Here is a 24,671-nt window from a genome sequence, read left to right on the forward strand (position 1 = left end):
ACCTGAAACTAGGCAATTCCAGTCAAGGTGAGGCAAGACAAGGCAATTTTATGCAAGGCAATTCTAGGCAAGGCAAGGCAAATTAATGTAGCACAATTCTAGGCAAGGCAATTCCAGACAAGGCAGGGCAAGTTAATGTAGGGCAATTCTAGGCAAGGCTCTTTTAAGCAAGGCGAGGGAACACAAGGTAATTTCAGGAAATTCAATATTAGGCAAAGCAAGGCATGACAAGGCAAGGAGAGTCAATTCCAGGCAAGGCAATTTCAGGAAAGGCAAGGAAAGGCAATTCCAGGCTAGGCAATTCCAGGCAATGCAAGGCAAGGCAAGAAAAGGCAAGGCAATTCCAGGCAAGACAACTCCACGCAGGCAATCTCATGCAAGAAAAGACAAGGCAGTGCAAGGCAATTCCTGGAAAATCAATTCCAGACAAAGAAAGGCGAGACAATGCCAGGCAAGACAAAGCAAGACAGTGCAATTACAGGCAGGGAAATTTTAGGCAAGGTAATGCAAGGCAGGTTAGTTCCGGGCAAGACAAGGCAAGGCAATTCTAGGCAAGGCAACGCAAACCAAGGCAAGACAATTCCAGGCAGTGCAATTCCAGCAAGGCAAAGCAAAGTAATGCAAAAAAATTCAAGGCAGGGCAATGCAAGGAAAGACAAGGCAAAGAACGTCAAGGCAAGGAAAGGTAAGGCAATTCCAGGCAAGGCAATTAAAGGCAAGGCAAGGCAAGACAAGGAAAGTACAGGAAAGGAATTTCCACATAAGACAAGGCAGGGCAATTCCAGAAACAGCAAATCCAGGCAAGGCAAGGTAAGGCAATTACAGGCAAGGCAACTCTAGGCAAGGTAAGGCAAGGCATTTCCAGTCTAGGCAATTTCAGCCAAGGCAAGGCCAGGCAAAACAATTAAAGAAAAGGCACTTCCAGGCAAGGCCAGGAAATTCAGGGAAATTCCAGGGAAGTCAAGACAAGGCAAGGCAAGGAAATGCAACTCCAGGCAAGAAAATTTCTGCCAAGGCAAGTCAATTCAGACAATTTTAGGCAAGGCTAGGCAAGAAAATTTCAGGTAAGGCAAATCCAGGCAAGGCAAAGAAAAACCAGGAAATTCCAGGCAAGGCAATTGCAGGCAGGACAATTTCAGGCAAGGTAAGGCAAGGCAGGGCAATTTCAGGCAGGGCAATTCCAGACAATGAAAGGCAAGGCAAGACAGTTTTAGGCAAGGCAATTCCAGGCAAGTTAATGCAAGCTAAAACAATGCAATTCCAGACAGGGCAATTCCAGGCTAGGCAAGAAAAGGCAATGCAAGAAAATTTCCAGCAAGGCAAAAAAATTCCAGGCAAGGGAATTCAAGGCAAGGCAAAACAAGGCAAGGCAGGCCAATTCCAGCTAAGGCAAGGCAAGGCAATTACAGTCAAGGCAAGGAAAGGAAACAAAAGGTAAGGCAGGGCAATTGCAGGCAGGGCAAGTTCAGGCAAGTAAAGGCAAGTCATGGCAATTCCAAACATAGCAATTTCAGACAATGCAAGGCAAAACAAGAGAATTCTAGGCAAGGCAAGGCAAGCCAAAGCAAGGCAATTCCAGACGGGGTAATTTCAGGCTAGGCAAGGAAAGGAAATACATAAAAATTCCCATCAAAACAAAGCAATTCCAGGCAAGAAAATTCAAGGCAAGACAAAACAAGGAAAGGCAGGCCAATTCCAGGCAAGGAAATTACAGGTAAGAAAAGGAAAGGCAAATCAGGGCAATTCCAGGCAAGGCAATTTGAGGCAAGGCAAGGCAGGAAATTTCAAGCAAGGCAATTCGAGGCAAGGCAAGGCAAGGCAAAAAAGGGCAATTCCAGGCAAGGCGATTTCAGGCGAGGCAAGGCAAGACAATTCCAGACAAAACAAGACAAGACAAGGCAAGGCAATTCCAGACAAGAAAATTCCAGGTAAGTCAAAAAAAGGCAATTCCAGGCAAGGCAGTTAAACGCAAGGCAAGGCAATGCAATACTAAGCAAGGCAATTCCAGGCAAGGCAAGGCAATTCCAGGGAAGACAAATTCAGGCAAGTCAAGGCAATACAAGGCAGAGAAAGGCAATTCCAGGCAGGGCAATTTTAATTAAGGCAAGGCAAGGCAATTCCAGGGAAGGCAAACTTAGAAAATGCAAGGCAGGGGAATTCCAGGCAAGGCAATGTCCTGAGAGGCAATTTAAGGAAAACTAAGGCAAGAGAAAACAGGGAAACGAAATTTCAGGCCAGGCAATTCCAGGTAAGGCAAGGCAAGCAATTCCATGGAAGGCAACTGCAAACAAGGCAAGGCAAGTCAAGGCAACTCCAGGTAAGGTAAAGCCAAACAATTCAAAGCAAGGCAATCCCAGGCAAGGCAATTATAGGGAAGGCAAGACAGGGCAAAATAAGGCAATTCCTGGCAAGAAAGTTTCTTGCATGGCAAGCCAATGCAAGGCAATTTCAGGCTAGTAAATTTCAGGAAGACTAGGCAAGGAAATTTTATGCAAGGCAAATCCAAGAAAGGCAAGGCAAGGCAAGGAAATGTCAGGCAATGCAAGGCAAGTCAGGACAATTGCCAACAGAGCAATATCAGGTAAGTCAAGGGGAGGCAAGGAAATTCCAGGCAGGGCAATTCCAGACAATGCAAGGGAATTCTAGGCCAGGCAAGGAAAGGTAGTGCAAGAAAATTTCCAGCAAGGCAAAACAAGTCTAAGAAAAAATAATTCAAGGCAAGGCAGGCAAATTCCAGGCAAGGCAATTCGAGGTAAGGAGAAACAAGGCAAAGCAAGCCAATACCAGACAAGGCAATTCGAGGCAAGGCAAGGCAGGGAAATTCTAATCAAGGCAATTTGAGGCAAGGCAAAAAAGGGCAATTCCAGGCAAAGCGATTTCAGTCAAGGCAAGGCAAGTCAATTCCAGGCAAGTAAGACAGTGTAAGGCAAGGCCATTCCAGACAATGAAATTCTAGGCAAGGCAAGGAAAGGCAATTCCAGGCAAGCCAATTTTAGGCAAGGCAAAATAAAACAAGGCAATGCAGTTCGAGGCAAGGCAATTCCAGGCAAGGCAAGGCAAGGCAAGGCAAGGCAGGGCAGGGCAGGGCAGGGCAGGGCAGGGCAGGGCAGGGCAGGGCAGGGCAGGGCAGGGCAAGGCAAGGCAAGGCAAGGCAAGGCAAGGCAAGGCAAGGCAAGGCAAGGCAAGGCAAGGCAATTCCCGGGAAAGAAATTTCAGGCTAGGCAAGGCAAGGCAAGAAAACGCAGAGAAAAGCAATTCCAGGCAAGGCAATGTCCGCTAAGCGAGTCAAGGGAATTCCAGACAAAGAAAGACAATGCAAGGCAAGGCAATTATATTCAAGGCAAATCCAGGCGAGAAAAGGCAAGGCAAGACAATTCGAAACGAGGCAATTCCAGTCAAGGGAAGGGAAGACAAGGCAATTCCAGGCAAGCCTATTCCAGGAAAGTCAAAGCAAGGCAATTCCAGGCAAGAAAAAGCAAGGCAAGGCAACGCAATTCCAGGCAAGCCAATTTCAGGCAAGTAAATTCCAGGCAAGACAATTCTAGGGAAGGCAAGACAAGACAATGCAATGCAAGAGAAGCCAATGCAATTCTATTCAAGGCAATTCCAGGCGAGAAAAGACAAGGCAAGGCAATTCAAAACGAGGCAATTTTAGTCAAGGGAAGGAAAGACAAGGCAATTCCAGGCAAGCGTATTCCAGGAAAGTCAAGGCAGGGCAATTCCAGAAAAAAAAGAAAGGCAATGCAAGACAATTCCAGGCAAGCCAATTCCAGGAAAAGCAAGGCAAGGCAATTCCAGGGAAGGCAACTCCAGGCAAGGAAAAGGAAGGCAATATCTCGCAAGGCAATTCCAGGCAAGGCAAGGCAATGCAAGGCAAGGCAATTCCAGACAAGGCAATACCAGGCAAGGCAAGGCAAGACAAGGCAATTTTAGGCAAAACAAGGCAAGGCAACGCAATGCAAGGCAATTCCAGGCAAGAAAATTCCAGTCAAGCAAGGCAAGAGAACGCAATTCCAGACAAGGCAATTCTAGGTAAGGCAAGGCAGGGCAATTTTAGTTAAGACCATTCCAGGCAAAAAAAAGCAAAGCAGGGCAAGGAAATTCCAGGCCAGACAACTTTAGGCAAGGCAAGGCAAGACAATTCTAGGCTATGCAATTCCAGGCAATGCAATGCAAGGCAAGGCAAGACAATTAAAGGCGAGGCAAGGCAATACCAGGAAAGGTAATTCCAGCCAGGCAAGGAAAGGCAACTCAAGACAATTTCACGCAAGGCAAAGCAAGGCAATTTTAGGCAAGAGAAGGCAAGGCAAGGCAAGGAAATAAAAAACAAGAGAATTTTTGGCAAGGCAAGGCAATGCAACACAATTCCAAGCAAGTAAATTTTAGGCCAATCTAGGCAATGCAATTGCAAGCAAGGCAAATCCAGGCACTGCTGGCAAGATAAGGCAAGGCAATTTTAGGCAAGGCAAGGCAGGACAATTACAGGAAAGGCAAGGCAATTTAATTCCAGGCAAAACAATTCCAGGTAAGGCAAGGCAAGGCAATATTATGGTAGGCAATATGAGGCAAAGCAAGGCAAGGAAATTCCAGGCAAGTCAACTCCAGGCAAGGAAAGGCAAGGAAACGCAATTTCTAACAAAACAAGTAAAGGCAACTCAAGGCAATTCCAGGCAACGCAATTTCAGGCAAGGCAATTTCAGGCAAGGACAATCAAGGTAAGACAACGGAAGGCAAGGCAAGACAAGGCAAAGCAAGGCAATTCCAGGAAAGAAATTTCAGTCAAGCAAGGCAAGACAAGGCAATTCCAGGCAAAGAAGTTCCAGCCAAGGCAAAGCAGGACAACTATTGTCAAGACCATTCCAGGCAAGGCAAGGCAAGGCAATTACGGGCAAGGCAAGGCAAGGCAATTCCGGGCTAGACAATTCCAGGCAACGCAAGGCAATTACAGGCAAGGCAAGAAAAGGCAATTACAGGCAATGCAAGCAAGTCAAGGCAATTCCAGGCAAGGTAAGACAAGGCAAGGCAATTTCGAAAAAGGCAATCCCTGGCAATACTAAAAAACTCATCTCAAGGCAATTCCAGGCAAGGCAAGGAAATTCCAGGCAAGGCAAGGCAAGGGAATTCCAGGCTAGACAATTTCAGGAAATGCAAGGCAGGCAAGGCAAGACAAGAAAATGTCAGGCAATGCACAGCAAGGAAACTCAATTCCAGGCAAGGCAAGGTAAGGCAATTCCAGGCAAGGCAAGACAAGGCAAGAAAAGGCAAATCAAGAAACTTTCTGGCAAGGCAAGTTAAAGCAAGGCAATTCCACTCAAGTAAATTTCAGGCACAGCTAGGCATGGCAATTGCAAGGAAGGCAAATCCAGGCATGGCAGGCAAGACAAGTCAAGGCAATTCTAGGCAAGGCAATTCCATGCAGGCAAGGCAAGCCAAGGCAAGGCAATTTCAGACACGGCATTTCCAGGCTAGGAAAGGTAAGGCAATGCAAGAAAATTCCCATCAAGGCAAGAAAATTTCAGGCAAGGCAATTTCAGGAAAGGCAAGGTATGGCAATTTCAGTCAAGGAAAAACAAAGCAAGGTAGGCCAATTCCAGGCAAGGTGATTCGAGGTAAGGAAAGGCAAAACAAAGCAGGGTAGTTCCAGGCAAGGCTATTTGAGGCAAGGCAAGGAAGGGAAATTCCAAGCAAGGCAATTCGAGGCAAGGCAAGGCATGGCAAAAAAGGCAATTTGAGGCAAGGTGATTTCAGGCAAGGCGAGGCAAGGCAATTCCAGGCAAGGGAAGGAAAGACAAGGCAAGGCAATTCCAGGAAAAATAATTGCAGGAAAGGTAAAAAAGGCAATTCCAGGCAAGTCAAGGTATTGCAAGGAAATGCAATTCTAGGCAAGGCAAGGCAAGACAAGGCAAGACAATGCAATGCAAGGCTATTCCAGGCAAGGCAATTGCCAGAAAGGCAATTCAAGGCCAGGCAAGGCACGAAAAGGCAGGGGAGGGCAATTTCAGGCAAGGCAATTTCTGCTAAGGCAAGTCAATGCAATTCCAGGCAAACAAATTACAGTCAAGACAAGGCAAGGCAACGCAAGGCAAGTCAATTCTAGGCAAGGCAATTTCAGGCAAGGCAAAACGAAGCAAGGCAGGCCAATTCCAGGTAAGGTGATTTGAGGTAAGGAAAGACAAGGCAAAGCGGGGTAATTCCAGGCAAGGCAATTTGAGGCAAGGCAAGGAAGAAAAATTCCAAGCAAGGCAATTCGAGGCAAGGCAAGGAAGAAAAATTCCAAGCAAGGCAATTCGAGGCAAGGCAAGGCAAAAAATGGCAATTTGAGGTAAGGCAATTTGAGGCAAGGCAAGGCAATTTCAGGCAAGGCAATTCCAGGAAAGGTAATTCTAGGAAATGCAAATAAAGGCTATTCCAGGCAAGTCAAGGTATTGCAAGGCAATACAGTTCTAGGTCAGGCAATTTTAGACAAGGCAAGGAAATGCACAGCAAGGCAATTCCAGGCAAGGCAATTTCCGGAAAGGCAATTGAAGGCTAGGCAAGCCACGAAAAGGCAGGGAAGGGCAATTCCAGGCAAGGCAGTTTGTGCTAAGGCAAGTCAATGAAATTCAAGGCAAACAAATTATAGTCAAGACAAGGCAAGGCAATGTAAGGTAAGTCAATTCTAGGCAAGGCATTTCCAGGCGAGAAAAGGCAAGGCAAGGCAATTCAAAACGATGCAATTCCAGTCAAGGAAAAGCAAGACAAGGCAAGGCAATTTCAGGTAAGCCAAATCCAGGGAAGGCAAGGCAAGGCAATACCAGGCGAGGTAATTCTAGGCAAGGCAAGGCATGGCAAGGCAAGGCAAGGCAAAGTCAATTCCAGGAACGGCAAGGTAAGGCAATTACAGGCAAGGCAAAACAAGGCAAATCCAGGCAAGGCAAGGCAATTACAGGTAAGGCACTGCAAGGCAATTGCAGCCAAAACAATTCCAGGCAAGGCAAGGCAATTTAATTCCAGGCAAGGCTATTCCAGGTAAGGCAAGGCAAGGCAATTCAAGAAAAGGCAAGGCAAGGCAATTCTAGGAAAGACAATTCCAGGCAAGGCAAGGCAGGGCAATTCTAGGCAAAGTAATTCTAGGCAAGGCAGGACAAGCAAATGTAGAACAATTCCAGGCAAGGCTCTTTTAGGTAAGGAAAGGAAATGCAAAGCAATTTTGGGAAAGTTCATTTTAGGCACGGCAAGGCAAGGCACGGCAAGGCAAGGCAAGGAGAGGCAATTCCAGGCCAAAAAGATTTCAGGCAAGGCAAGGAAAGGCAAGGCAATTCCACTCAAGACAATTCCAGGTAAGGAATCCCATACAAGTAAAGGCAAGGCAATGCAAGGCAATTCTGGGAAAGTCAATTCCAGGAAAGGCAAGGCAAGGCAATTTCAGGCAATGCCAGGCAAGGCAATTCCAGGCAAGGCAAGTTAGGGCAATTACAGGAAAGGCAATTCCAGGCAAAGAAATTCCACATAAGGCAAAGCAAGGCGATTCCAATCAAAACAATTCCAGGCGAGGCAAGACAATTCAATTCCAGACAAGAAAATTTTAGGTAAGGCAAGGCAAGGCAGTTCCTTGGAAGGCAATTCAAAGCAAGGCAAGGTAAGGCCATTCCAGGCATGGCAACTCCAGATAAGGCACGGCAAGGCAATTCCAGGCAAGACAAGGAAAGGCAACTCGAGGCAATTCCAGGCAAGGCAAGGCAATTCCACGCAAGGCAAGACAAGGAAAGGCAGGGCAAGGCAGTTCCTGAGAAAGCAACTCCAGTCAAGGCAAGACAAGGCAATATCAGGCAAGGCAATTCCAAGCAAGGCAAGGAAACGCAGGGCAAGGCAATTTCAGGCAAGGCAAGGCTATTCCAGGGAAGGCAATTCCAGGCAATGCATGGCAAGGCAAGGTAAAGTAATTCCAAACAAGGAAATTCCAGGCAAGGCAATTTCAGGCGAGGCAAGGCAATTACAAGCAAAAGATTTATGGCAAGACAAGGTCAGGCAATTTTAGAGAACGTAATTTCAGACAAGGAAAGGGAAGGCAATTCCAGGCAAGGCAATGCAATTTTATTCAAGGCAATTCTAGGCACGGCAATAAAAATGCAAGGCAAGGAAATTCCAGGAAAGGCAATTCCAGGCAAGGCAAGGCAAGGTAATTTCAGGCTAGGCAATTCCAGGAAAGGCAAGCCAAGGCAAGGCAAGGCAGGGCAATTCTAGGCAAAGCAATTCTAGGCAAGGCAGGGCAAGCCAACATAGTGCAATTCCAGGCAAGGCTCTATTAGGCAACGCAAGGCAACACAAAGCAATTTCAGGAAAGTCAATTTTAGGCAGCACAAGTTAAGGCATGGCAAGGCAAGGCAAAGAGGCAGTTCCATGCAAGGCAATTCCAGGCAGGACAAGGCAATGTAATTTCAGTCTAGGCAATTCCAGGCTATGCCAGGCAATGCAAGGCAAAACAAGGCAATTCCAGGCAAGACAATTCCAGGCATGGAAATACCATGCAAGGAAAGGCAAGGCAATACAAGGCAATTCCGGGAAAGTCAATTCCAGGAAAGGCAAAACACGGCAATCCCAGGAAAGACAAAACAAGGCAATTCCAGGCAAGGCAAGGCAAGGCAATTACATGAAAGGTAATTCCAGGCAGAGCAATTTCAGAAGAAAAGGCAAGGTAATTCCAGCCAAAACAATTCCAGAAAAGGCATGGCAATTCCAGGTTAAACAAAGCAAGGCAATTCCAGGGAAGGCAATTCAAGACAAGGCAAGGCAAGGCAATTTCTGGCAAGACAACTCCAGGTAAGTCAAAACAAGGCAATTCCAGGCAAGACAAATCAAGGAAAGGAAAGGAAATTCCAGGCAAGATAAGGAAAGGCAACTTAAGGGAATTCCAGGCAAAGCAAGGTAAGGCAAGGCAATTTCAGGCTAGGCAAGACAAGGAAAGTCAAGGCAAGAATATTCCAGGCAAGAAATTTTCAGTCAAACAAAGCAAGACTTGTCAAGTCCAGGCAAGGCAACTCTGGGCAAGGCAAAGCAGAGAAATTCCAGTCAAGACCATTTTAGGCAAGACAAGGCAAGGCAAGGCTTAGTATAGGCACGACAAGGCAAGGCCAGGTAATTACAGGCAAGGCAAAACAAGACAATCCAGGTCAATTCTGAGCAAGGTAATTCGAGATAAGGAAAGTCAAGGCAAAGCACAGCAATTCTGGGCAAGGCAATTCGAAGCAAGCCAGGCAGGAAATTCCAAGCAAGGCAATTCGAGGCAAAAGAGGGCAATTTCAGGCAAGGCAATTTCATGCAAGGTAATTTCAGACAAGGAAATTCCGGAAAAACAGGGTAAATCAAGGCAATTCCAGGCAAAAAACAGGGTAAATCAAGGCAATTCCAGGCAAAACAAGGAAATGCAAGGGAAGGCAATTCCTGGCAAGGCAATTCCAGGCAATGCAATGCAAAGCAAGGCAAAAATATTCCAACAAGAAAATTCAAGGCAAGGGAAGGACAGGCAAGAAGAGGCAAGGTCATGCCAGGCAAGACAGTTTCAGGCAAGGCAAGACAATGCAATTCAAGGCAATTCAAAGCAAAATATTCCACGCAAGACAAGGCAAGGAAATTCCAGACAAGGTAATTTCAGACAAGAATAAAAAGGCAACTCCAGGTAAGGCAAGGCAAAGGAGAAAAAGGGCAATTTCAGGCAAGGCAGGAATGGAAAGGCAGGGCAATTTCAGGCAAAACAAGGCAAGACAAGGCAAGGCAATTCGAGAAAATATACTTCCAGGAAAGGCAAGGAAAGACAATTCCAGGCAAGGCATTTCCAAGCGAGGCAAGGCAATGCAATTATAGGCCAGGAAATTTTAGGCAAGGCAAGACAATGCAAGACAGGGAAATTCCAGACAATGCAAGGCAAGGCAATTCCATGCAAGACCAGGCAGAGAAAGGCAATTTTAGGCAAGGCAATTTCAGCTAAGTCAAGGCATGGCAAGTTTAGCCAAAACAATTTCAGTCAAGACAAAAAAAAAGGCAATTTCAGGCAAGGCAATGCAAGGGAAAAAAAGGCAATTCCAAGCAAGGCAAGGCAAGGCAGGACAATTCCAGGCAGTGGAATTTTAGGCAAGATAAGGCAAGGCGGGTCAATTCCAGGCAGGGCAATTCCGGGTAAGGCAAGGCAAGGCAATTACAAGAAAAGCAACTCCAGGCAAGGCAAAACAAGACAGTTGCAGCAAGGCAATGAAAAGCAACGCAATGCAACACAGGGCAAGGCAATTCCAGGCAAGGCAAGTCAATTTCAGGCACAGCAAGAAAAGGCAACTCAAGACAATTCCAGGCAAGGCACACAAGGCAAGGCAATTCTAGGCAAGGCTAGACAAGGCAAGGCAATTCCAGGCAAGAAAATCCCAGTCAAGCCAGGCAAGACAAAGCAATTCCGTAAAAGACAATTCCAGGCAAGACAAGACAGGGCAATTTTAGGCAAGATCCTTCCAGGCAAGGCAAGGCAAAGAAAGGCGAGAAAATTTCAGGAAAGGCAATTCCAGGCAAGGCAAGCAAGGGAATTCCAGGCTAGGCAATTCCAGGCAACGCAAAGCAAGGGAAGGTAAAGCAATGCAAAAAAGGCAAGCAACTCCAGGCAAAAAGGCAATTCAAAAAAAGGCAATTTCTGGCAAGGCAAAGAAAAAAAGGGAATTTGAAACAAGGTAATTCAAGTCAAGGCAAGGCAAGACAAGGGCAATTCCAGGAAAGGTTATTCCAGGAAAGAAAAGGCAGAGCAATTTCAGGCAAGGAAAAGAAAGGCAATGCAAGGCAATTCCAGGCAAGCCAATTTCAGGTAAGGTAACGCAAGCCAATTCCAGGCAAGTCAATTCCAGGCAAGGCAATATCAGGCAAGACAATTATAGGCAAGGCAAGGCGTATCCAGTCACGGCGAGGAAAGGCAACTCAAGACAATTCCAGGCAAGGCAATTATCGGCAAGGCAAGACAAGGCAAGGAAACGCAAGACAATTAAAGGCAATAAAACTTCAGTCAAGCAAGGCAAGACAAAGAATTCCAGGCAAGGCAATTCCAGGCAAGGCAAAGCAGGACAATTTTAGGCAAGACTCGTCCAGGCAAGGCAAGGCAAGGCAATCAATTCCAGGAGAGGCAATTCCAGGCAAAACAAGGCAAGGGAATTCCAGGCTAGGCAATTACAGGCAACGCAAGGCAAGGCAAGGCAACGCAACACAAGGCAAGGCAATGCAGACAAGGCAAGCAACTCCAGGCAAGGAAAGGCAAGGCAAGGGAATTCCAGAAAAGGCAAGGAGAGGAAAGGCATTTTGAAACAAGGCAATTTCAGTCAAGGCATGCCAAGACAAGGCATTTCCAGGTAAGGCTATTCCGGGGAAGAAAAGGCAGTGCAATTTCAAGCAAGAAAAAGTAAGGCAATTCCAGGCAATTTTAGGCAAGCCAATTCCAAATAAATCAAGGCAAGGCAATTCCAGGAACCTCAATTTCACGCAAGGCAAGGCAAGGCAAGACAAGGCAATGCCAGGCAAGGCAATTATAGGTAAAGCAAGGCAAGGCAAGGCAATGCAATTACAGAAAAGGTAATTGCATTAAAAGCAATACTAGGCAAGGCAAGCCAAGGCAGGGAAAAACAATTCCAGGCAAGGCAATTCCAGGGAAGGCAACTCCAGGCAAGGCAAGACAAGGCAATATCAGGCAAGAAAATCCCAGGCAAGGCAAGGCAACTCTGGGCAAGGCTATTCCAGGAAAGACAATTCCAGGCAATGCATGGCAAGGCAAGTCAAAAGAATTCCAAGCAGGGAAATTCCAGGCAAGGCAAGAAAAGGCAAAGAAAGGCAAGGCCATTCCAGGCAAGGCAATTTTATGCAAAGCAAGGCAATGCGATGCAAGGCAATTCCAAGCAAGGAAATTTCTGGCAAAACAAGGCAAGGCAATTCCAGAAAAGGTAATTTCAGACAAGAAAAGGAAAGGCAATTCCAGGCAAGGCAATGCAATTCTAGGCAAGGCAAGGCAAGGCAATGCAAGGCAAAACAATTCTAGGCAAGGCAATTCCAGGAAAGACAAGAGAAGGCAATTCCAGGAAAGGCAATTCAAGGCAAGGCAATTCAAGGCAATTCAAGGCAAGGCAATTCAAGGCAAGGCAAAGCAAGGCAAGGCAAGGCAGGAAAATTCTAGGCAAAGCATTTTTAGGCAAGGTAGGACAAGCAAATGTAGGGCAATTATAGGCATGGCTCTTTTAGGAAAGACAAGGCAACGTAAAGCAATTTCGGGAAAGTCAATTTTAGACATAGCAAGGCAAGGCACGGCAAGGCAAGGCAAAAAGAGGCAATTCCAGGCAAGGGAATTCCAGGCAAGCCAATGCAAGGCAATTTTACTCAAGACAATTTCAGGCAAGGCCATCTCATGTAAGAAAAGGCAATGCAATGCAAGGCAATCCCAGGAAAGTCAATTCCATAAAAGGCAAGCCAAGGCAATTCCAGGCAAGGCATGGCAAGGCAATTCCAGGCAAGGAAAGTTAAGGCAATTACAGGAAAGGCAATTACAGGCAAGAAAATTCCAGGTAAGGCAAGGCAAGAGAATTCCAGCCAAAACAATTCCAGGCAAGGCAAGGCAATTCAACTACACGCAGGGAAATTCCAGGTAAGGCAAGGCAAGACAATTCCAGGGAAGGCAATTCAAGGCAAGCTAAGGCAATTTCAGGCAAGGCAAGGCAAGGTAACTCCAGGAAAGACAAAGAAAGGCAACACAAGGCAATTTCAGGAAAGCCAAAGAAAGGCAACACAAGGCAATTTCAGGAAAGCCAAAGAAAGGCAACACAAGGCAATTCCAGGCAAAGCAAGGCAAGGCAATTTCAGGCAAGGCAAGACAAGAAAAGGCAAAACAAGGAAACTCCAGGGAAGGTAAATCCAGGCAAGGCACGAAAAGGCAATATCAGGAAGGCAATTCTACACAAGGCAAGGCAACACAGAGCAAGGCATTCCAGGTAAGACAACGCAAGGCAATGCTAGACAATGCAAGGCTATTCCAGGCAAGGCAATTTGAGGCAAGGCAAGGTAATACAATGCAAGGCAATTCCAAGAAAGAAAATTTCTGGCAAGGCAAGGCAATTCCAGAAAAGGTAATTTCAGACAAGGAAAGGAACGGAAATTTCAGGCAAGGCAAAATAAGGCAAGGCAATGCAATTCTAGGCAAGACAATGCAATGCAATGCCTGGAAGGCAATTCCAGGCAAGGCAAGGCAAGGCAAGGCAAAATAATTCCAGGCAAGGCAATTTCTGCCAAGGCAAGGCAAGGCAACTGTGTACATTAAGTAAGGCTCTCAATGAGTGGCTATATGAAAGAGGCTTCTGACTATTCCGCAGGTGTGCATTATTTCGCGTGGCTATGAAAAAGCAGCCTTATAAAATAGACTCCTGATAATTCCTCAGGTATGTAATATTCAGTGAGGTTTTGAATGAGTTTCCTTATAAAATAGTCTTCTTTTACCTAGTGTGCATTATTCAGTGAGGCTCTGAATGAGTGGCTATAAGAAATAGACTCCAGACTATATCACAAGTGTGCAATATTCAGTGAGGCTGTGAAGGAGTGGCCATACGAAATAGACTTCTTATTACTCCACATGTGTGCATTATTCACTAATTGTCTGAATGAGTAGCCATATGACATAGACTCCTATTTATTCTCCATGTGTGCATTACTCAAAGAGGTTTTGTATGAGAGTCCATACCAAACAGACTTCTGACACTCCCACAGGTGTGTATTATTCAGTGAGGCCCAGAATGAGAGGTGATATGAAATAGACTCCTGTGGAGAAGGGAGAAGATGGCACTGTAGGACCAATTCAGGATTGCAGCTCCTAGTGAAAACGCAGAGGGTGAGTGGACGCTGCATTTTCAGACGGATCTTTATTGCCCACAGACCAGGAGATTCCCAGGTGTAGGAGGCCCATGGGCCACCAGCATGGCTGTTTGGGTCAGTGTGGCTGTTTCGACCGGTGCAGTTGCTTGGGCTGGGACCACAGCACAGCAGCACTCCGTTCAAAATAAACTGGTTTTGTTGCCCTGTTAACCCGGTAATTGGAGATTTTGGAAGGCAGATTAGCACATTCATCTGATTAAACTGGACTTAAACAGAAATCCAGGCCAGAAGATTCCTGGGCAGCAACGTTTTTCCAGCTGGAGCAGTGGGTCACTGCACGGGAAATTACACAGATCCCGGTACCCTTTCAGCAGGCGACTGGAACACCTGGGAGTGAGTAAACCGTTCAACTTAAGAAACAAAAAGTGCTCTGAAGCAGGGAGCCAGGTGATTGGACTCGGCGGGTCCCACCCCCACAGAAAAAAACATAACAGCAATTGGAAACGATTGGGGTTGAGAGTTTCATGGCAAACACAGCTGAACCAGGAGTGGTGCAGCCTGGTGGAGGAGGGGTGTCCGCCATTACCAAGGCACTTGAACCCTACGGAGGCACTCTGCCATTGATGATGCAGCTTGCCGATGGGAGGTAACCCACCATAACAGAGTCTGCCACTACAAAGGCAGGCCACCATCACCACAGCAGCTCTAACCACACCCATATAAACAGACTACATGGAGTTACACATGGCAGTAGGGCAGATCCCCAACAGGATGGTGGAGCCCACGGCAACAGGGTGGAGCCCATGGCAGCTCAGCATAGCCACTACAGGCAGGCAGTGATTAGATTGCCTCCTTGCTGGGCAGGACAGTGCAATGAATACTCATAAAAAAAGTCATAACTCACCGGGACAGAGCACAAGAGGACAAAAAGGGGCTTTATGAGTTATGCTGCAGCAGACTTAAACGTACCTGCCAAGCATCCCTGAATGAAAAACGGAGCTCACAGCTCAGGACTTGCGCTCCTATAAAGTACAGACTGTCTCCTCAAGTATAAAGTACAGACAGTCCCCTCAAGCAGCTCCTTGAACCCCATATATCCAAAGAGTCACCTGACATAGGACTGATTAGAATGACATTTGGCGGGCGTCATTCAGGGACAAAGATAGCAGAAGAATCTGTTAGGAACACTCATGGTTACGCAGCTGCGACAGGTGTACCCCAGGCAAGCAGGGACAGGAGTGGAACCCAGCAGTCTTAAAGCAGAGCGGCCACACTGTTAGAAGGAAAACAAAGAAACAGAAATACTTCATCATCAACAGTCTGGGCGTCCAATCAGAGACCCAATCAGAAAATCAGCAACTACTCAGACGATAGGTGAATAAATACACAAAGATGAAAAGAAACCAGCGCAAAAAAAAGCAAACACCCAAAACCTGAACACCTCGCCTCCTACAAGGGACCACAACCCCTCAACAGCAAGGGAACAAAGCTGAATGGAGAATTAGTGGGATTAAACGACAGAATTAGACATCAGAAGGTGGGTAATGAGAAACTTCTGTGAACTAAAAGAACATGTTCTAAATCAATGGAAAGAAATGAAGACCCTTGAAAAAAGATTTGAGAAAATGATAACAAAAATGGACAACTTAGAGAGAAATATGAGTGAATTGAAGGAGCTGAAAAACACAACACGAGAAGTTCACAAAGCATGCACAAGTTTCAACAGCCGAATTGAACAAGCAGAAGAAAGAATATCAGAAGTCGAAGGTCAACTCAATGAAATAAAATGAGCAGCCAAGATTAGAAAAAAAAATTGCAAAAAGGAATGAACATAGTATCCAAAAAATGAGAAACTATGTGAAGAGACCTAATCTACATTTGATAGGTGTAACAGAATGTGATAAAGAGAATGAATCCAAGCTGGAAAATACTCTTCAGGATATTATCCAGAAAAATTTCTCCAACCTAGCAAGGCAGGCCAATATTCAAGTCCAGGAAATACAGAGAACACCACAAAGATATTCTGCAAGAAGAGCAACCCCATGACACATAATCGTCAGGTTCGCCAGGGTTGAAATGAAGGAGAAAATGCTAAGGGCAGCCAGAGAGAAAGGTCGGGTCACCCACAAAGGGAAGCCCATCAGACTCACAGCAGATCTCTCAGCAGAAACTTTACAAGCCAGAAGAGAGTGGGGGCCAATATCCAACATCCTTAAAGAAAAGAACTTTCAACCCCGAATTTCATATCCTGCCAAACTGAGCTTCATTAGTGAAGGAAAAATAAAATCCTTTGCTAACAAGCAAGTACTCAGAGATTTTGTCACCACCAGGCCTGCTTTACAAGAGCTCCTAAAAGAGATACTATACATACAAAGGAACAACCAGGACCAACCATTCCAAAAACATACCAAATACTAAAGAGCATCAACGAAATGAAGAATCTACAACAACTAATGGGCAAAAAAGTCAGCTAGCATCAAAATGGCAGTAAAAAATTCACACATAATGATATTAAACCTAAATGTAAATGGGCTAAATGCACCAATCAAAGGACACAGACTGGCAAATTGGATAAAAAGCCGAAACCCATTGGAGTGCTGTATCAAGGAATCAAATCTCACATGCAAGGATACACAAAGGCTCAAAATAAAGGGATGGAGGAAGATTTACCAAGCAAATGGAGAACAAAAAAAAGCAGGAGTTCCAATTCTTGTCTCTGATAAAATAGACTTTAAAGCAAAGAAGATCAAAAGAGACAAGGACATTACATGATGGTAGAAGAATTGATACGACACAAAGAGCTAACGATCCTAAATATATATGGACCAAATACAGGAGCACTCAGATATATAAGGCAAGTTTTTAATGACTTACAAAGAGACTTAGACTCCCACACAATAATGGTGGGAGACTTTAACACTTCACTCTCAATATTAGACAGATCAACCAGACAAAATTAACAAGGATATCCAGGACTTGGACTCAGACCTGGAAAAAGCAAACCTGATAGACATTTACAGAACTCCCCACCCCAAATCCGCAGAATATACATTCTTCTCAGCACCACATCACACCTACTCTAAAACTGACCACATAATTGGAAGTAAATGACTCCTCAGCAAATGCAAAACAACTGAAATTATAACAGTCTCTCAGACCATAGTGCAATCAAGTTAAAACACAGAATTCAGAAACGAACTCAGAACCGTACAGCTTCATGGAAACTGAACAACTGGCTCTATAATGTTGACTGGATAAACAATGAAATGAAGGCAGAATTAAAGTTCTTCAAAAAAAATGAGAATGAAGACACGACATACAGGAATCTCTGGGACACGTTTAAAGCAGTCTCAAGAGGAAAATATATAGCTGTAAGTGCCCATATGAGAAGAGTAGAGAGATCCAAAACTGACACCCTAACGTCAAAATTGAAAGAGCTGAAGGAACAAGATAAAAAAAATCAAAACCTAGCAGAAGACAAGAAATAACTAAGATCAGAGCAGAACTGCAGAAGATAGAGACACGAAAAACCCTTCAAAAAGCAACAATCCAAGAGGAGGTTTTTTGAAAAGATCAACAAAATAGACAGACCACTAGCCAGACTGATGAAAAAGAAAAGAGAGAATAACCAAATAGACGAAATTAAAAATGATAAAGGGGAAATCACCACTGATTACACAGAAATTCAAATCATCATCAGAGAATATGACAAATAACTCTATGCATATAAACTAGTAAACCTGGAAGATTCCTGGACACTTGTGTCCTCTCACAAAGGGCTGATATCCAGAATTTACAAAGAACACAGATTTACAGGAAAAAAAACCAAACAAGCCCATTCAAAAATGGGCAAAGGATATGAATAGACACTTTACAAAAGAAGACATACATGAGGCCAACAAACATATCAAAAAATGGTCATCACTGGTCATCAGAGAAATCAAATCAAAACTACATTGAGATACCATCTTACGCCAGTTAGTATGGTGATCATTAAAAAATCTGGAGACAACAGATGCTGGAGAGGATGTGGAGAAACAGGAACACTTTTACACTTCTGGTGGGAGTGTAAATTAGTTCAACCATGATAAAAGACAGTGTGGCGATTCCTCAAGGACCTAAAAATAGAAATTCCATTTGACCCAGCAATTCCATTACTGGGTATATGTCCAAAGGACTATAAATCATTCTACTATAAGGACACATGCACACGAATGTTCATTGCAGCACTGTTTACAATAGCAAAGACCAACCAACCCAAATGCCCATCGATGATTGACTGGACTGAAAAAATGTGGCACATATAAACCATGGAATATTATGCAGCCATCAAAAGCGATGCGTTCATGGCCTTTGTAGGAACATGGATGAATCTGAAGAACATCATTCTCAGCGAACTGACACAAGAACAGAAAATGAAATACCACATATTCTCACTCATAGGTGAGTGATGAACAATGAGAACACATGGACACAGGGAGGGGAGCATTACACACTGGGGTCTATTGAAGGGAATAGGAGAGAGACATCAGAGGGGAAGCTGGGGAGGAATAGCATGGGGAGAAATGCCAGATGTGAGTGAAGGGGAGAAAGACTGCAAATCACGCTGCCACGTGTGTACCTATGCAACTATCTTGCATGTTCTGCACATGTACCCCAAAACCTAAAATGCAATAAAATATATAAATAAATAAACAAATAAACAAATATACTCTTGAGAATTCTCCAGGTCTGCGCTATTCCCTGAGGCTCTGAATGAGTGGCCACATGAAATACACTCCTCACTGTTCCCCAGGTGTGTAGTATTCACTGAGGCTCTGAAAGAATGACCAAATGAAATATAGTCCTGACTATTCCACAGGTGTGCATTATCCAGTGTGGCTCTCAATGAGTGTTCATATGAGACAGTCCTGACTATTCCTCAGATGTGAATCACTCAGTTAGGCGCTGAAAGAGTGGCCATATAAAACAGACTCTTGACTATTTCCCAAGTGTGTATTATTCACAGAGGCTCTGAATAAGTGGCCACATGAAAGAGTCTCCTGACTATTCCACAGGTGCCTATTATCCACTGAGGCTATGAATGAGTGACCATGTAAAATAGACTCCTGGCTACTCCACAGGTGTGCATTATTCACTGAAGCTCTGAATATGTGGCTACATGAAATAGACTCCTGACCACTCCACATTATTTGGTGACACTCCGAATGAGAGGCCACATGAAAAAGACTCCTGACTATTCTACAGGTGTGCATTATTCAGTGAGACTCTGAATGAGAAATAAAACAGAATCCTGACTATATCCACAGGTGTGAACATTTACTGAGGCTCTCAATGAGTGGCCATATGAAAGAGACTTCTGACTATTCCGCAGGTGTGCATTATTCCATGAGGCTGTGAAAGAGTGGCCATATTAAAGAGACTCCTGACAATTCCCAAGATATGTAATATCCAGTGAGGTTGTGAATGAGTTTCCAAATGAAATACTCTTCTTTTACCTGGAGTGCATTATTCAGTGAGGCTCTGAATGAGTGGCCATAAGAAATAGACTCTAGACTATATCACAAGTGTGTAATATTCAGTGAGGCTGTGAAGGAGTGGCCATATGAAACAGACACCTTATTACTCCACATGTGTGTGTTATTCATTGATTGCCTGAATGAGTAGCCATATGACATAGACTCCTAATTATTCTCCATGTGTGCATTATTCAAAGAGGTTTTGTATGAGTGTCCATACCAAACAGACTCCTGACACTCCCGCAGGTGTTTATTATTCAGTGAGGCCCAGAATGAGAGGTCATATGAAACAGACTCCTGACTATCACCCAGGTGTGTATCATTCAGGGAGGCACTTAATTCCTGGCTATCTTCATCAGCGTCCTGACTGCTTCATAGGGGTTCACTATTCACTGAGGCTCTAAATGAGAGGTCATATAAAATAGACTCCTGACTATTGCCCCATTGTGGGTTATTCAATAAGGCTCTGAATGGGTGGTAGTACGGAATAGAATCCTGACGATTCCCCAGGTTTGTATCATTCAGTGAGGTACTGAATGAGTGGCCATATGAAAGAGGCTCTTGACTATTACCCTGGTATGCATTATTCACTGTGGCTCTGAATTATTGGCCATGTGAAATACACTCCTGAGTATTCCCGAAGTCTGCATTTTTCACTCATTCTGAGTGGCCATATAAAATAGACTCCTGACTATTCCCCAGTTGTGTACTATTCCTTGGGGGTCCTACTGAGTGACAATATGAAATAGACTTCTCACTGTTTCCCATGTGTGCATTATTCAGAAAGTCTCAGAATCAGGGGTGATATAAATTTGTCTCCTCATTAATCCACAGTTGTGCATTATTCACTGAGGCTCGTAATGAGTGATCATGTTAAACAGACTCTGGACTATTCCCCAGGTGTGCATTATTCACTGAGGCTCTGAAACAGTGTCCCTATGAAAGAGACACCTGACTATTCCCAAGGTGTGCATTATTCATCTTGGCTCTCAATGACTGGTCATGTGAAATAGAATCCTAACTCTTCCCCAGGTATGTACCTTTCATTGAGGCTCTGAATGTGTGACCATATAAATTATGCCATTGTCTATACCCCAAGTATCTATTACTTACAATAGAATCCTCAGTACTCCCCAGATGCACATTATTCACTGAGGTTCTGAATGAGTGACAATATGAAATAGACTCTTGACAATCCCACAGGAGTGTATCATTCAGTGAGGCTCTGAATGAGTGGCCATTTGAAAGAGAATCCTCACTTATTCAGCGGTGTGCATTACTCTATGAGATTCTGAATTAGTGGCTATATGACTATTTCAAGGTGTGTACCATTCGGTGAAGCTCTGAGTGGCCATATTAAAGAAATTCCTGAATATCCGCAAGGAGCTTATTACTCAGGGAGGCTCTGAATGAATGGCTATATCAATTAGGCTGCTGACTACTCCACAGGAGAGCATTATTCAGTGAAGCTCTGCATGAGAGGCCAGATGAAATTGTCTCCTGACAATTACCCTGGTATGTATTATTCACTGAGCTTCTGAATGTGTGGCCATTTGAAATACAGTCCTGACTATTCCCCAGGTGTGTTATTCACTTAGGTTCTGTATGAGTTGCCATACGAAATAGACTCCTGACACACTCAAGGTGTGCACTACTCCCTGAGGCTCTCACTGAGTGGCCATATGAAATAGACTTCTGACTCTACCCCATGTGTGTATGCTTCAGAGAGGCTCTGAAAGAGTGTCCATATGAAATACACTCCTGTCAATTCCCCAGGTGTGCAATATTCACTGAGACTCTGAATGACTTTCAGAAGGTTCTGAAAAAGTATCCCTATGAAATAGATTTCTGACTATAACCCAGGTGTGGATTATTCACTGAGGTTATGAATGGGAAGCAATGTGAAATTGACTCCTGATTATTTTTCATGTGGTTTTTATTCACACAGGCATTGAATGAGGGGCTGTGTGAAATAGACTACGGTCTATCCTACAGGTGTGTATGATTTGCTGAGGTTCTCAATGTGTAGCTAAAGGAAATAGACACCTTGCTACTCCTCATGTGTACATTATTCACCAACGCTCTTAATGAATGACCATATGAAAGAGACTCCAAATTTTTCTCCAGGTATGCATTATTCAATGAGGCTTTGAATGCAGGCCACAAAAAATAGACTCCTGACAATTCCCCAGGTGTGTATTACTCAGTGAGACTCAAAAGGAGGGGCGATATGAAATAGATTCCTCACTATTCTACAGGAATAGGTTATTCAGTGAGTCTCAAAATGGGTGTCCATATTAAATAGAATCCCGACTATTCTTCACGTGTGTGTCATTCAATGAGGTGCTGAATGAGTGGTCATATGACATACATTCCTGAGGACTCAACAGGTGTTCATTGTTCACTTAGGCTTTGAATGAGGAGCAATATGAAGTAGACTCCTGACTATGTCCCAGGTGTGTATAATTCACTGAGCCTCTGAATGAATGGCCTGACTAAATAAACTCCTGGCTATTACCCAGTTGTGTATTATCCAGTGAGGCTCAAAATGAGTGCCTATATGAAATAGACCTCTCGGTACTCCACAGGAATGAGTTATTCAGTGAGACTCTGAAAGAGTGGGCATATGAAATAGACTCCTGACTATTCCTCTGGTGTGCGTTATTCACTGAGGCTCTCAATGTCAGGCCACTGGAAGCAGAATTCTCACTATTTGCTAGGTGTGTATTTTTCACCGAGTCTGAATGAGTGGCCATTCTAAATAAACTCCTGACAATTCCCCAAACTTGCATTACTTCGAGAGGCTGTGAATGAGGGGCAATATTAAAAGACTCCTCAGGATTCCCCTGGTGTGTATTATTCAGTGAGGCACTGAAAGAATGTTTCTATCAGACTCCTCACTATTCCCAAGGTGTGCATTATTCAGTTTGGCTCTCAATATTGGTCGTATGAAATAGAATCCTGATTATTCCCCAAGTGTGTGTCATTCACTGAGACTCTGAATAAGTGGCCATATTAAAGAGACCCTTGACTATTCCCAGATGTGTTATTCACTGAGGCATTGAATGAAGGGTCATTTGAAATAAAATCCTCAGTACTCCTCAGGCGTGCCTGATTGACTGAGGCTCTGAATGAGTGGCTATATAAAATAGTCTCCTGACTATTCCACAGGTGTGTAGCATTCAGTAAGTCTCTGAATGAGTGGCCATATGAAACAGAATCTTCACTATTCCAAATGTGTGCATTATTCAGTGAAGGTCTGAATGAGTTTCCATAAAAAATAGAATTTTGACTATTCCCCTGGTGTGCATTATTCACTGTGGTGAGAAATGAATGGCCATATGAAAGAGACTCCAAATTTTTCTTCAGGTATACATTATTCAATAAGGCTCTGAAGGAGGGGCCATAGGAAATTTACTCCTTACAATGCGGCATGTGTTAATTTTTCTGGTAGACTTGGAAAGGGGTTAGATAGGAAATAGACTCCTCAGGATTCGAAGGCATACATAATTCAGCGAGGCTCATAATGGGTGTTCATATTAAATAGAATCCTGACTATTCCCCACGTGTGTATCATTCAGTTAGGTGCTGAATGAGTGGCCATATGAAATAGAGTCCTGAGTACCCAACAGGTGTGCATTGTTCAGTGAGGCTTTGAATGAGAGGGCCTATGTAATAGACTCCTGAATATTCCTTAGGTGTTTATTATTCACTGAGGCTCTGAAGGAGTGTTCATATGACATAGCCCCCTGATTAATGTCCGGGTGTGCATTATTCAATGAGGCTCTCAATCAGTGGTCATATGAAATAGAATTCTGTCTATTTCCCAGGTGTGCATCATTCAGTAATGCTCTGATTGAGTGGCCATATGGCATGGACTCTGACTATACCCCAGGTGTGTATCATTCAGTGAGCTTATTTCATATGGTCACTCGTTCAGGACCTCAGTGAGAAATGCACTCCTGTGAAATAGTCAAGAGTCTACTTCAAATTGACTTTTCTGAAATTGCGTTGCCTTAGCTTGAATTGCCTTGCGTGGAAATATTTTCCCCTGCCTCGTCTTGCCTTGGCTTGCCTGGAATTGCCTTACCTTGCCTTGCCTTGTCTGAAATCGCCTTGACTGGAGTTGCCTTTTTTTCCCTTGCCTTGCCTTGCCTTGCCTCGAATTGCATCTCTTGGATTTTTTTTTTTGCCTTGCCTTGCCTTGCCTCGGATTGCCTTGCCTGGAATTTCCCTGCTTTGCCTTGCCTTTCCTTACCTCAAATTGGTCTGCCTTGCCTTGTTTTGCCTTGCCTTGAATTCCTTTGCCTGGAATTTTTTGCCTTGCTGGGAATATTCTTGCATTGCCTTTCCTTTCCTAGCCTGGAATTGCCCTGTCTGGAATTGCCTTGCTTTGGCTTGCCTTGCCTTGCTTAGAATTGTCTTGCCTTGCCTTGCTTTGTCTGGGATTGCTCTGCCTGGAATTGCCCTGCCTGGCTTGCCTTGCCTGCAATTGCCCTGCCTGCAATTGTGCTGCTTTGCCTTGCCATGCCTGGAATTGCCTTGCCTGCAATTTTCTTGCCTAGACTTGCATAAAATTTACTTGCCTGGAATTGACTTGCATTGACTTGCCTAACCAGGAATTTTCTTGCCTGGAATTGTCTTGCCTTGCCTTGCCTTGTCTTGCCTTGCCTAGAATTGCCTTGACTTATTTGGCTTTGCCTGGAATTGCTTTTCCTGAAATTGCCTTGCCTTGCCTTGCCTTGCCTGGAGTTGCCTTTTCTGGAATTGCCCTGCCTTGCATTACGTGGAATTGCCTTGCCTGGAATTGCCTTGTCTTGCCTTGCCTTGCCTGGAATTGCCTTTCTTGCAATTTCCTAGCCTGGAATTGCCTTGCCTTGCCTTGTCTTGTCTGGAACTGCCTTGCATGAATTTGCCTTGTCTTGCCTTTCCTTGCCTTTCCTTGCCTTACTTTCCAAGAATTTCCTTGCCTGGAATTGCCTTGACTTTCTTTACCTTGCCTTTTCTTGCCTTGCCTGGTATTGCCTTGCCTTGCCTGGATTTTTTTTGCATTGCCTTGCTTTTCCTAGTTTGGAATTACTCTGCCTAGAATTCTTTTGCCTTGGCTTGCCTTGCCTTGCCTGGAATTCCCTTGCCTATAATTGCCTTGCCTTGTCTTGCCCAAAACTGACCTGCCTTGCATTACCTTGCCTAAAATTTTCCTGCCTGGAATTACACTGCCATGCCTTGCCTTGCCTGGAATTACCTTGTCTTGCCTTGCCTGAAATTGACATTCCCAGAATTGCCTTGCATTCTCTTGCC

Source organism: Callithrix jacchus, chromosome 6, assembly GCF_049354715.1.
Source record: "Callithrix jacchus isolate 240 chromosome 6, calJac240_pri, whole genome shotgun sequence".
Lineage (NCBI taxonomy): Eukaryota > Metazoa > Chordata > Mammalia > Primates > Cebidae > Callithrix > Callithrix jacchus.